General features: G+C 35.8%; 1 protein-coding gene and 1 long non-coding RNA gene across 2 annotated transcripts in view; both read right to left on the reverse strand.

Moving 5' to 3' along the window:
* The window catches only part of LOC135084243 (uncharacterized), a 739,141-nt gene that overhangs the window by 236,659 nt on the left and 490,380 nt on the right, over positions 1-12,102 (reverse strand). The gene's annotated exons all lie outside the window — the stretch shown is intronic.
* On the reverse strand, positions 6,898-9,486 carry LOC135084263 (uncharacterized). Its single transcript, XR_010259797.1, has 2 exons — positions 9,388-9,486; positions 6,898-8,206 (listed from the first exon to the last, which is right to left on the reverse strand). It is a non-coding gene; the product is annotated as an uncharacterized LOC135084263 (long non-coding RNA).

A 12,102-nucleotide genomic window follows, 5' to 3' on the forward strand; every position in this document is an offset into this window, starting at 1 on the left:
TAAGGAATAGATAATAATATGCCTACTTAGAAATCGTTTGATATGCTTCCGAATATACCATAATACCGGGTGTTTCTTTCAAAGTATGCATTTAATTATAAAAAGTTAATTACATATTTAGTTTCAGTTTAACGGGCGGTTTTCCTTTAACGGGCTTATCAGGTCAAAATTTTTCACTGTTAAGCCAAGGGAATAAAGTTGAAAATATGGTGGGAACTATATTCCCACTGCCGTATAAAGGGTTAAAACACTGGATACATGACTTGCACTTATATTTCCATGGTTATCTTAGAAAAATTGGAATAGACCTAAATCAAACACGCCTTATTTTACATCATCATCATCAGCCACAGGACGTCCACTGCTGAAAATATCCCCCAATAATTTCCAGATTGGCCGGTTGGGTTTTTATTAGCGGCCAAACTTTAGATCCTGGCTACACAGGAGTTGCAGCGGTGTGAACGAGAGGTGGGAAATGGGAATAGTCCCGTTAATGCTTGTTTCTAGACGACATCCTGTATATTGTGCGCAGCCTTCGACTTCATAGCCCCTTCACATTCGGAACAGATTAAACTCGAAATTACCTCGAATGTAAACTAAACATTATAATTACGGCGGATCGTGGGAAAACCATTGGAATTCAAGATTACTGAGCAAACAATGAAATTATACTTGGAACTAAAGAGTGTGTAGTACTGTGTAGGCTTGGCAGATATATACAGGTTTTATTAAGGGGCATAACTAAGTCCAAAATTTTATTTGTTTTTGGACCTTAAGACAAGAGAATAAAGTTCAAAATATGGTAGGAACTATATTCCCACTGTCGTATAAAGGGTTAAGAATCAGAGGTTGACTGGGAGAGAATCCCCTATTTTCAAATCCTCCATGATGGATGGATGAAAATATTAAAGCCTCCATGATGTCTTTGTCACAAGCGGGAGGTTTCGAAGTTCCAAAGTTATAAGGGATGGAATTCCAAAAAATCCACTTATGGAAAATGGGGTGTAATGGCACCCCAAAGAGTATGAACCCTTCACTTGCAAAGCTCTTGATCCACCGGCTTAGAGACTACGCTATCTGCCACGAATTCACTGGTACTCATGTTGTTTTTTGTCGATATTAAACCAAGGCATTAAGGTGCATATTTCGGTGATTCTTAATCAGCCAGTTCCTACTTACACCGTTTATGTAGGTACACTTGGCTATGTGAAAATTAGAATAATAACAAGTAATATTCAAACCTCGCTCAGTGGAAGGTGAGAGAAAATGCCCGCAGTAAGTCCGCCTAAAGAAAAAAGAAATTAAAAGGAACAGCATTATTATTATTAAACTTTTAGCCTAGGCGCAGACCACCGACTTTTAGTTGGCCGATAGGTTATTGCATTGTTGTGTTCCGGCAGTTAGAGGTAAGATAACCAGTTCCTCTGTGGTTGAGGATTCCGGGTGAAGCTCGCTTCCACCTTCGGTCTGATCATCACTTACCATCAGGTGTGATACAGGCAAGAGCTTCCTCGTTGTGGATAAAAAAAATGTTGGGTCGGGCTGTTAATCAGTATGGAGATGTATGAAAGTGCGCACTTTATACCGATTTGATATCGACCGATTCTTCATACAAATTAGAATCGGGCCCAACTACCGGCCAGCAACTAACTGAATAAAAATGGTTTACTTATTTTGACAGAGGTCATTGCTCTGTCCCAAATTCTATATTAATGTAACTGAAGACTCTTCCTGAGGTCAAGGTGAGGTCGAAGGCACTCTGCTTCTAATCAGACAAAAGAATATTGGTCGAAGGTACGCTAACTCAATCCCATTAATGCATTAGGGGTCCGTAAGGGTTCCATAAATATAAAGAATATAAAAATGATTCGCTAAATGTGTAGCAAAGTTTTAAGCATTTAGGTAGGTAGTTGAAACCACTGCAATGTGATACCAGTTTTTATGGGCTAACTTGTCATGTTACATTGTCAGATATCCATGGTTTTTGTATGTGGTAAAGGTGATTCAAGCTTTTAATTACATACCAGAAGCAATTTTTTCCGGGGAACATTAAATAACTATGACGATGATGAGGAATTCGGAATACCTACCTACCTAAGTACCTACCTATGACGTCACAAAAATGATGTATAAAAATCTATTAAATTGTAAACCATCTAACTATGCGAGTTGTATTTCTTAATGAGTTCGCAGTGGTGAATTTTTATAAGTGCGACAGGTTGCAGCTTCGATTCCTAGTCTGAGCAAATTAAAAATCTTTTTGAAATCCCTATCATATGCGAGTATTTACTTGAAAAATAAGTAAAACTGTAAAAAAAGGATAATAATGTGTATCTATTTGTGCAGTTTTATTTTGACATGATAATATTCGAGTTTGCCGTAAAATGACACTTATTAAAACTAGATAAGATGCAACATTGTTTAGCTTGAAGTACCAACTCATTTAATCAAAACCAAATTTATCAATATCAATACAGCCTCTGCATGATAATGAGAAACCACAAATACCTAACATCAATAACTGGTCATGCCAGGACGAAAACCAGCGCGTGCGCACGAGACAAACATACGCTTTCCCGCGAGTGCGAGCGAGACGGAACGCGATTCTCGATCATTGTATTGATAAATAGTAGGGTAATTGTGCCGGTTTTCCGTCCAGTTCCTGTTTTCGTCCATTTGACCGACTTGCCACAAACAAATACGGAAAATTAGAATACAAACCTAACTTTCCGTGCAAGTTTGGACTTGTTACAATCTATAATATCTAAGTAACAGTTCTGCCTGCATGAAAATGTAATTTGACAAGTAATAACTCCAAAAACATCTACGGAAGTTGCTGCTGCACACAGGTGAATGGAAAACGTCGTCAAGTTAGAAAAAAAACGAGCCGGTAGGGAACTTTCATGATATGTTTAATTACTGTTTTAGCTACTTTACGTAATGTTTTTGGCACGTATGTCTAATTATTAGCATAATAAACACTATTTTAAGGGTTTATTAAAGTTTTTGTATAGAAATCTTAGATAATTAAGTGGACTAATACTAGCATAACAATTTTGCAAGATTTTGGTTTTCATCCACGTGGACGGAAACCCTGACACCTAGTTAATATTTTTAGTAATCATTTTACTTCAATGGACCTACAAAATACAATGTTTTTTCTTCCAATATGATCTTTATTGCTATTACATTAAACATTTTAGTTTACGTCCACTTTTTAACAGTGATAAACCCATAAAAACCGTTAAAAAAATGTGGACGAAAACAAAAAACAGCTTTAAACGTTGTTGTGTTTTCGTCCATGACGTCATGAGCAAGCACTGGGGTGGACGAAAACCAAAATTAGGTATTCCTGTAGATTAGTTTTCGTCCATTTGTCCTTCGACCTATTGCAATATTTTCCTAAATTTAGGTAAGAAACTTATTTAAATCTTTTTGATATCATTTGAAACCTAACAAAATTACCTTTCAAATGATATACCACAATCCATAGTTATTGTATTGTAGAATAGGTTTTAAGTTAATAATTCAACTGCACCCTTTTTTCTACACAGTGGTCGAAAACTAGCGTACACTAGGACGAAAACTGATTTTTTTGGACGAAAACTAGTGAAATCGCCTCTTTTGCATAAAATATTTTTTATTAAAAAACCCGTGGTATTTACTTATTGTCATATAATATTAACGTAAAGTAGACTATATAAGGACTAAAATGACATATGATACATATGAGTAAGGGTATTTTAAGATATTCATTTCGCATCACAAAGTTGGCAACTCCGATAATTGGACGAAAACTAACGCACTTACCCTATTACATTATTTTAACTGGCCCTTCGTAGTTAAAGATGATACTCGTTATAGAAAACGAGTGTAATAATAAACTCGATATTTCTTTGACAATTATAGATCGTAGTTATTATAAGCGAGTGATTTCAAAGTCGTTTTGTTGCGCGACCTGCGAAAAGGACAGTCATGTTTTGAATAGTTTTAAAACTGTAGTAATAGTATACCTACTATCCGTTCGCGATAAGTTTGCCGCTGACGATATGACTGTAAGAAACTATATTTAAAATATTTTTTATTTATTGTTATTGATAGAAGTTGTATATTTGGGTAAAATAAGACACATTTTTGCGTTTAATCACTAATTGCGTTTATTCGCGGTTGGGGGAGACGCGCATTCCACATACCGGCAAACTTAGCGCGAACGGGTTGTAAATATGTAGGTCGTTCTTTCATTTCAGACAAATTACCTACGTCCACTGCTGGACAAAGGCCTCCCCAAGGATTTCTTTCAACAACGGCCGAACCTGCGTTGCGCGCATCCAGGTAGGCCGTAGGACTTTCACCAGATCGTCGTCGGTCCACCTAGTGGAAGCCCACATTGCCTTCGTCTTTATTGTATCTTTATAAGTCGTACCTACTTACTTACTTACCTAAAATATCAGTACAATTTTGAGTTGTGTAACTTGTGTAGGCTTACTTACCTACTTACTTACTGTTTTACTTACCAGTATGGAGATTCGCTTGCTGTTTTTCTTGTATACGGGTTATACCTACTATGTATTATAAGTACCTATTTAACTATTCTGTGGTATGTACCTACTGTGGACCCTAATTTAAAAACATTTTGAAACCATCTCCTCAGTACCTATCCTCACCAAAGTTTTGTTATGAAGTTTCAGGCTAACTACAGGCTATCTAAATAGAAACGTCCTTGATTGAGTTAGTTCCGGTGTAAAAGTTTGGACAAATCACTATAATATTTATTGCCCCTGGCTGGATTTGAACTTGAAACCTAAGCTGGGGCTGGGAGTAATCTACAGTTATGCGAGTAAGGCCAGTGCTATTAGGTAAATTAATGGAAAAATAGGTTAAACTACTTATTGGTAGGATTGAACATAGGCATCAATTTTGAAGAATTACCTACTTTTAGGTAGGTAGGTAATTATTTCATTGATTTTGATATAAGAGATGATCCATATCATAGGTCTAAGCACAAGAGTTCAAGGTCACCTTTTAAAGTCGTAAATAGGTACCTACAATGTTTTACTAACTTATGTTTCTATTTTCTATTTACTGAAATATGCCTATTTTAGAGAATGGATAAGCTAACGTAAGACCACGATTCATAAAATAATTATTATCACGTAGGTAATTAAGCTAGGTACTTATTTACCTAAGTCATAATAACAAACAATCATCATTGTAGAATATATGTGTAAAAACAATGCAAACATCGCAATACTTAAACAAGTAACGTCTTTTACAAAACATTGTTATTATCAAAATTGCTAAAAAGCGCGCTGCCAGCGCATTGTGGTCGCGAGAGGTGAGATAAGTATATCGTCCGTCCTTCTCCCTCGCTCATGCGCTGCCCGGCTCGCGCCCCTCAAGCCAAGATGGCGTCAGTAGTATTCCACAACGAGCGGCAGACACTCGCTCGCGTTGCGTTTTAATTTATCGAGTGTTTAGTGTTGCGCGTTAATTTATCGAAAGTGTTGTGAATATGTCTGAAGATACAAACACGTCTACTCGTAAGTTGAACAACAAACCAGAGACGCGGCGCTATATTCAACGGTTATACACCAAATTAAATGCAGACCCAAAAAACGATGAGATCCGAAAAGAAATACTCAAGTTGACTGGCTTACGGTCTTCTGTTATAGAAGCGATTCAAAATGGCACGTCCTTAGATTTCTTAGATTTAACCCCGAAGACAATAGATCGCTCCGTCATTTTTAAACAGCTCGTAGATTTTTTGCTGGTTAAGAACACTTTAGCGACAACCAAGAAGTTATTCCTAGCACTCGGTGACGTATTGCCTCCACACATGGACATCGCTACTTTTAGAAAGTTACTGTACAACATGGACTTCGTGTGGAAAAAAATACCTAATAATATTTTTGTTGTGTTGGAAAGGCCAGAAGTGACATACGAAAGATTGTTGTACTTAAAACACATAACGGAATATCATCAAAAAGGAACACCTATATACTTCGTTGAAGAGTGTTTTTTAGATGCCACTGGGGAGAGTTTTGATGTTTCTGAAACAGTGAATTCCGATGGTTATCAAAGAATAGTGTTTGCCTTTTCTAAAACGGGGATTGTGTTCGAGAATTCCTTCCTACCCTCGGTTAGTGGTGAGATTGAATACAGAGACTGGATATTTACAGAGCTGATTCCAACCTTGGAGGAGAAAAGTGTGATTGTGATGAACACCGTGCATTTCACTACCGAATTATTTAGCCGCCCAACGATTAACAGTTTGAAGATCGAAATGACTGAGTGGCTGGACCGTCACAGGGTGCCGTACGAGCAAAGTGCGACAAAAAGCGAGCTTATGTCACTCATCGAAACATACACTGATCTTCTTACTAAATATACTTCATTAGACGATGGAATAATCGCTCACGGGCATATCCCCGTGCGTGTACCTTGCCATATGCACAAGTGTTACCCTGGAGTATCATTGCGGGAACATTTAAAGGAAGACCCAGAATTTTATTTTGACCCAAATCTAAGTCAAGTTGAGCTGCAACAATTGATCTCTTCTAAAATAAAGTCGCTAAGCCCAGCGTTGTTTGAAAGTGGTGTCGATGAAAACATGAAAATGTATACGAACATGTTATCGGATGATATGTTGATTGATGAAAAATTGGATTTAATGATTAATACGAATATGGCAAATGATAATAAAGACATAGATTCCGATATACCTTTGGATAGTGATACAGACTAATGTTGTTTAACCTTGTTTTTCAATAAAGCATTCTTAACTTAATCGTGTATTTTATTCCATTTTATTCTTTATTCTCTCGACATCATCAATGATACTATCATAGGTCATAGTTACTACTGTCTCGTCACTTTTTATGAGTCATTAAAACCATCTTGTTCTTTTAATCATTTATTTGCTAGAACAGAATTTGCATACATCTGTAATTATTGATAAACTTCGTATTTTAATCTTTAACTAATTAATGAGTAGGTCACTCACACGTAGTAACAATTTTTTTTGTTTAATCAAAAATATCACAAAAAACTGAGTTTAATCAACAAACGCATTCATAGGTCCAAATTCTGGATCGTACTTCTTAACTTCACTGTAATCAGTTAAATACTCAGGCGCATTCCCTTCATATTTACCGTATGTCATGATTTTATCAATTACCGTCTCCATCTCCAAGTCTTGTTTCAACATTTCCTTTTCTATAGCAGCCAGTTCTTTTTCAACATCACTCCACACTTCAGTTCCATTAAATTTGAATCGAGCTTTGCTTTTCACATCATTTTTAAACTGACTAAATTCCTGGAAAAAATCTAGTGGGTCATGATTTTCTTTTTTTTTATTTGGCACATTGAAAAACAAAGGACGTTCGATAGCGTCATGACCAAAAGCTTTGAAATGTTTAGCAAATTCGTCTTCTTTATTTTTGGCGAAACGTTGGACCAAATCGTATAGTTCAAATCTATGTGAGTTTATGTTAAAAGGAACTCCAAAATCCTTTAAACGTTTCATCATGGCTGCTTTTGTACTGAAGGGTGATATTTTCTTCTGACCCGGATTCACATACACAAACAGAGTAGGCTCTTTAATTTTGTACATAAAAGTTTGCAACCATGTGTAAATGTCTTCTTTAGATGTATGATCATACAATGAACCCAGCTTGTTTGAAACGACGGCTCTGTAATTACCAGGAACTCCAGTAATGTCTATAATGTCTATATAAACAAAATGTTGTATACGCCCATCTGTCCGATAACGCTCCATCTTTCTCAAATAATCGATTCTTCCTGCAAGTCTTTCGCTGCTTTCAACAAATATAGCTTTCTTCGTCCCCGGGATTTGTTTCCAAACATATCCACAGTATGGTATGCAGTTAAAAAAACAATCCTTGCCTAACTTATCAAGAGTCATGGGCTGAAGAATATCTCTGGCAGTGGGAATTATTTTTTTAACTAGGTACGCTTCATTTAGCATATCTCTTAGTTTTCGGATATCGAAATGTAATGGGCATTTATCATCCTTATACGAACACCTAGAATAATAGTAGAATTCCAAAAAAGTGGTTTCTTTTATTGGCTTACATACTTGCATTTTGAATATGTGATCAAGTTTAGCTTCCATTATAACTGCTTTGGCAATTTCCATCTTCTCTTCAATGTCTTTTGCCTTATCATAGCTCGTAACATCACTCATCTAAAACAAATAATTAATGTCTATTAATTTATTAATAACCCTAGTTGTTTTCAAAGCTATCTAAATGTAATTCTTTTTAGTTGTTAAATAAATGAAAAAAAAAAGTAGCTTTTGCCCGCGGTTCCGTCCGCATGAATTTGATATGTGAAATGTGACCGAAAGGCTTTCTCTCCAGCGTGTATTTAAAAACCAGGATAAAAACTATACAATCTATATACCCAATTTCATCAAAATCCGTTCAGTAGTTTTTGCATGAAAAAATAATAGCCGTCCATCACACATTCTCTCAAATTTTTATACAATGTACAAAATATTGCATTTTTTCCGCACGATTTTTTAATATTCTGGATAATAATAAAATTATACTTTCTATTGCTGATATTTAATTTAATTTTTATTTAATGGAAATAAAGTCAAATTTAAGCAATGTGCCATTTAAAATTTTAAATCATGTAAAAAAAAGAAGAATAAATAAGACATGCGGAGAAGATATTTTTGATTATAATTTAAGCTAATCAATCATACTAAAAAATTCCAGTCAGTTTTATTAAAAGTAATAAATTAATCCAAAAAAATAACATTAAAACTATTATCCTGGCACAGGCAATCATACGCCTAAAAGAACGCTTCGTCTATTAGTATTAAAGTAAGCCTTTAGAAATAAAGAATTTATTGAATTATTGTAATGATTAGACTAAATTATTGAATCGATTATCGATAATCGATTCGTTTATGAAAACCAAAACAATAAAATAAGTTGTCACTATTATTAACTCTTCTCTCGCGTCTGGTAGTGAATGCCACAAGTTATTAAGTCCGCCTTTTTAATATTAATTAATTAATTAATACTAAATAATAATATCTAGAACAATACCAAAGTGCAATTAACTAAATATAAACAAATAAATAAGGTATCTAACTTAAGTTAATTAATTTAGGAAAATGATAAAGCTTAATAAGTACTTAATTAAAATAAATCAATGTTATTTATGTTATGGCATCCACTATCGGACTATCGATAAAGTATCGATCCGAACAGCGGGCATCTCTAATTCGCCCCAACGCCAAAATGGCGGCTCGAGTAACATACGAATTCACACAAAACAACACTTTATACTGTCCTGACCTTACTTACTTATCTAAATAACTTAACAAACACAATATGAATGAGAAAAACTTACATTTAGGTTCCAAATTGATGTATTTTTTCGTTATGACGCTGAATTTTCGTCACTGGCATGACAAGCGGCTCGCTTCGTTGACTGCGGTCGGTGGCTCGGCTCTCGGTGACTGAGGCGTGAGGGGGAGGGGGCTATCCCCGCGCCGACTGTCTCGCTCGCACACTGAACGCTGGCCGGCACGTCACGTGGCATTATTATAAACAAAACAACGACGTGCAAACGTTCGAAAGTTTTTTGGCAAACAATAACTTTGATTGTTTTGTCTTTGGCTTTCTTTGATCCTTGATTTAGCACGGTAACTTAAGTAGGTACTACTTAGACATTAATTTACACAAAATATTAGGCTCAGAATAGAAAAGAACAGAAGTGTGTTGTGTGTGAAGACATTTAGTGTTCACCTACCTACCCACGTTAACTTATTTAAAAATGTTTTAGTAATAGAATGTGTTTCTTTAATTGGCTTATGTTCAAGTTGTATCTTCCTGCACATTTATGTACAATTTAATGCTGTTGAAACATTGTTAAACAAATAAAATAAAATAAAATAAAAATAAAATAAAGTGGTATTTAAATCGTCATAATTATAAGCATGGAAACTATTTTATCAGAACTCCATCCTATTTCAATAAAGTTGAATAATACCTACCTACATAACTTTGTTTTCGTAATACTCGTATTATGTTTGATTGTCCTACTTACCTATGTAGATTTAATAAAACAAAACAAACCTACTTAACTATTTCATCACAACAAACAAGGGCTCGTTACCACCAACACAATCCATTCAGTTTTGCGGGATCCAGTAGGTCCTGCAGGATGCAGGATCCAGCAATACTGGACTGTCATGTGAACACACATTACGTGAAATTAGAACGAATCGGTTTTTTGCGGGACTCCAAACGGGATGTCGTCGTATTATTCGTGTGAATGTCAATGAAGTGTGAAATTAAAACACGTTTATAAAATTGGATCCTGCAAAAAACGGGAATGTCTCTCTGTGGATCAAACCAGCACGGAGAGGAAGGTAAACTAAAATTTAAGCAAGGTGAACTGGTTAGTTGATTATATTTTTATTTATTCAGAAAACCACAGCTCTTTTAATAATAATTAAACTGTTGGTTCCAGGACTTCCAGGTTCGGTGACTATTCGAGCAAGCAAGCGATCATAATTATTTTGCTGATTACTTTATTATAATGGCGGGCACAGAAGAGATAATGTCAATTTCAAATAGGTATTTTGTCACTTGTGGGATTAAATCTGGATTTCATACACAAAGGATAAAAAGTCATGAATCCCGAAATTTTTGTGTGGGTGATCTGACAGTAGGCCTATGTGTTTATGAGAAGTAGGTTTAAGGGTTCGGCCAAACCAATGCGATCACAGCGCGATCAGCCGGCGTGCAGCGATGGCGACCAGACCTAAATGCATTGATCGCCATCGCTGCACGCCGGTTGATCGCGTTGGTTTGGCTGAACCTTAAATAATATACATTGTCATGTTGACACCACCAATCAATGAGGGCTATCGTTTTTTTACTTAACAGTTGGCACCCCTGGCGATTGACAGGACCTTACTCTACAGTGGCGCCATCTTGATGAGTGCAAATGCGATAGTCCTCCTACCACTTTAGCGCTCACAAGTTGGCGCCACTGTCTTCGCGAGTAGCAAGTGACAGGACCTTAACCTTACTCTACAGTGGCGCCAACCGGTGAGAGCTAAAACGATAGCCCTCATTCACGCACTTTTTAAAACTGTCAAAACGAAACTCTGCCATAGATTTTGTATGGCACTACAAGCAAGTGACGTCACTATTTTGTCAACTCAAATAAACTACTTTTTTCAATAACAATGCGACCAAAAATCGTAATTTGCAGGTAATTTAAATTTAATTAAGACCAGAACGAAGTGTCTTTTTAGAAAAGCTGTGATTTCGAATTATTGGGGGATGGTGTCAAATTGTTTATTGTATGACGACGAGATTATCCAGGCAGCAGCATAAAATACCTATTTGTTTAAGTATACAACATACAACAAAGTAAAACTTGCATGTATCTGTAATCAACTGAAAGGTACAACATAAACTCAACATGAAACCAAAGGCAAAACTCCAAACACATCCCATAAGTAAGTTAATAAACATAATATTTGAATTCTCGGATTTGAAACGACGTGGATTTAGAGGCACCCTGTATGTACAGTGTAGACATCATAATTGTTTATTGCAAAATGGGCTTTATTCCAATGTCATAAGATGTCACGGACCACGGTGTTTGCTGTGATGTGATTTCGACTGTAGCACCTGGGGTCCTACTACGCACGACTAAATTTCTCCGTAAAAAAATTATTAAAATGCAATCTGGCCCGTGTAAAATATTTTTTTGATGTTATAATTTATTACTATTAAGTATAATTTATCTTTAAATAGACTTACCTATGTATTTATGTATATCTTTTTTTAGCATCTATACTTCTATACTAATTTTATAAATTCGAAAGTAACTCTGTCTGTCTGTCTCTCTTTCACGCCTAAGCCACTGAACCGATTTTGATGAAATTTGGCATAGAGATAGTTTGAGTCCCGGGAAAGGACATAGGATAGTTTTTATCCCGGTTTTTGAAACAGGGACGCGCGCGGTAAAGTTTATCTGTGACAGACAAAATATCGGAAAGCTAGTATAAAATAGCCTAACTGTCGATATTGTTGAGCAAAGTCG

Source organism: Ostrinia nubilalis, chromosome 25 (genome assembly GCF_963855985.1).
Source record: "Ostrinia nubilalis chromosome 25, ilOstNubi1.1, whole genome shotgun sequence".
Classification (NCBI taxonomy): domain Eukaryota; kingdom Metazoa; phylum Arthropoda; class Insecta; order Lepidoptera; family Crambidae; genus Ostrinia; species Ostrinia nubilalis.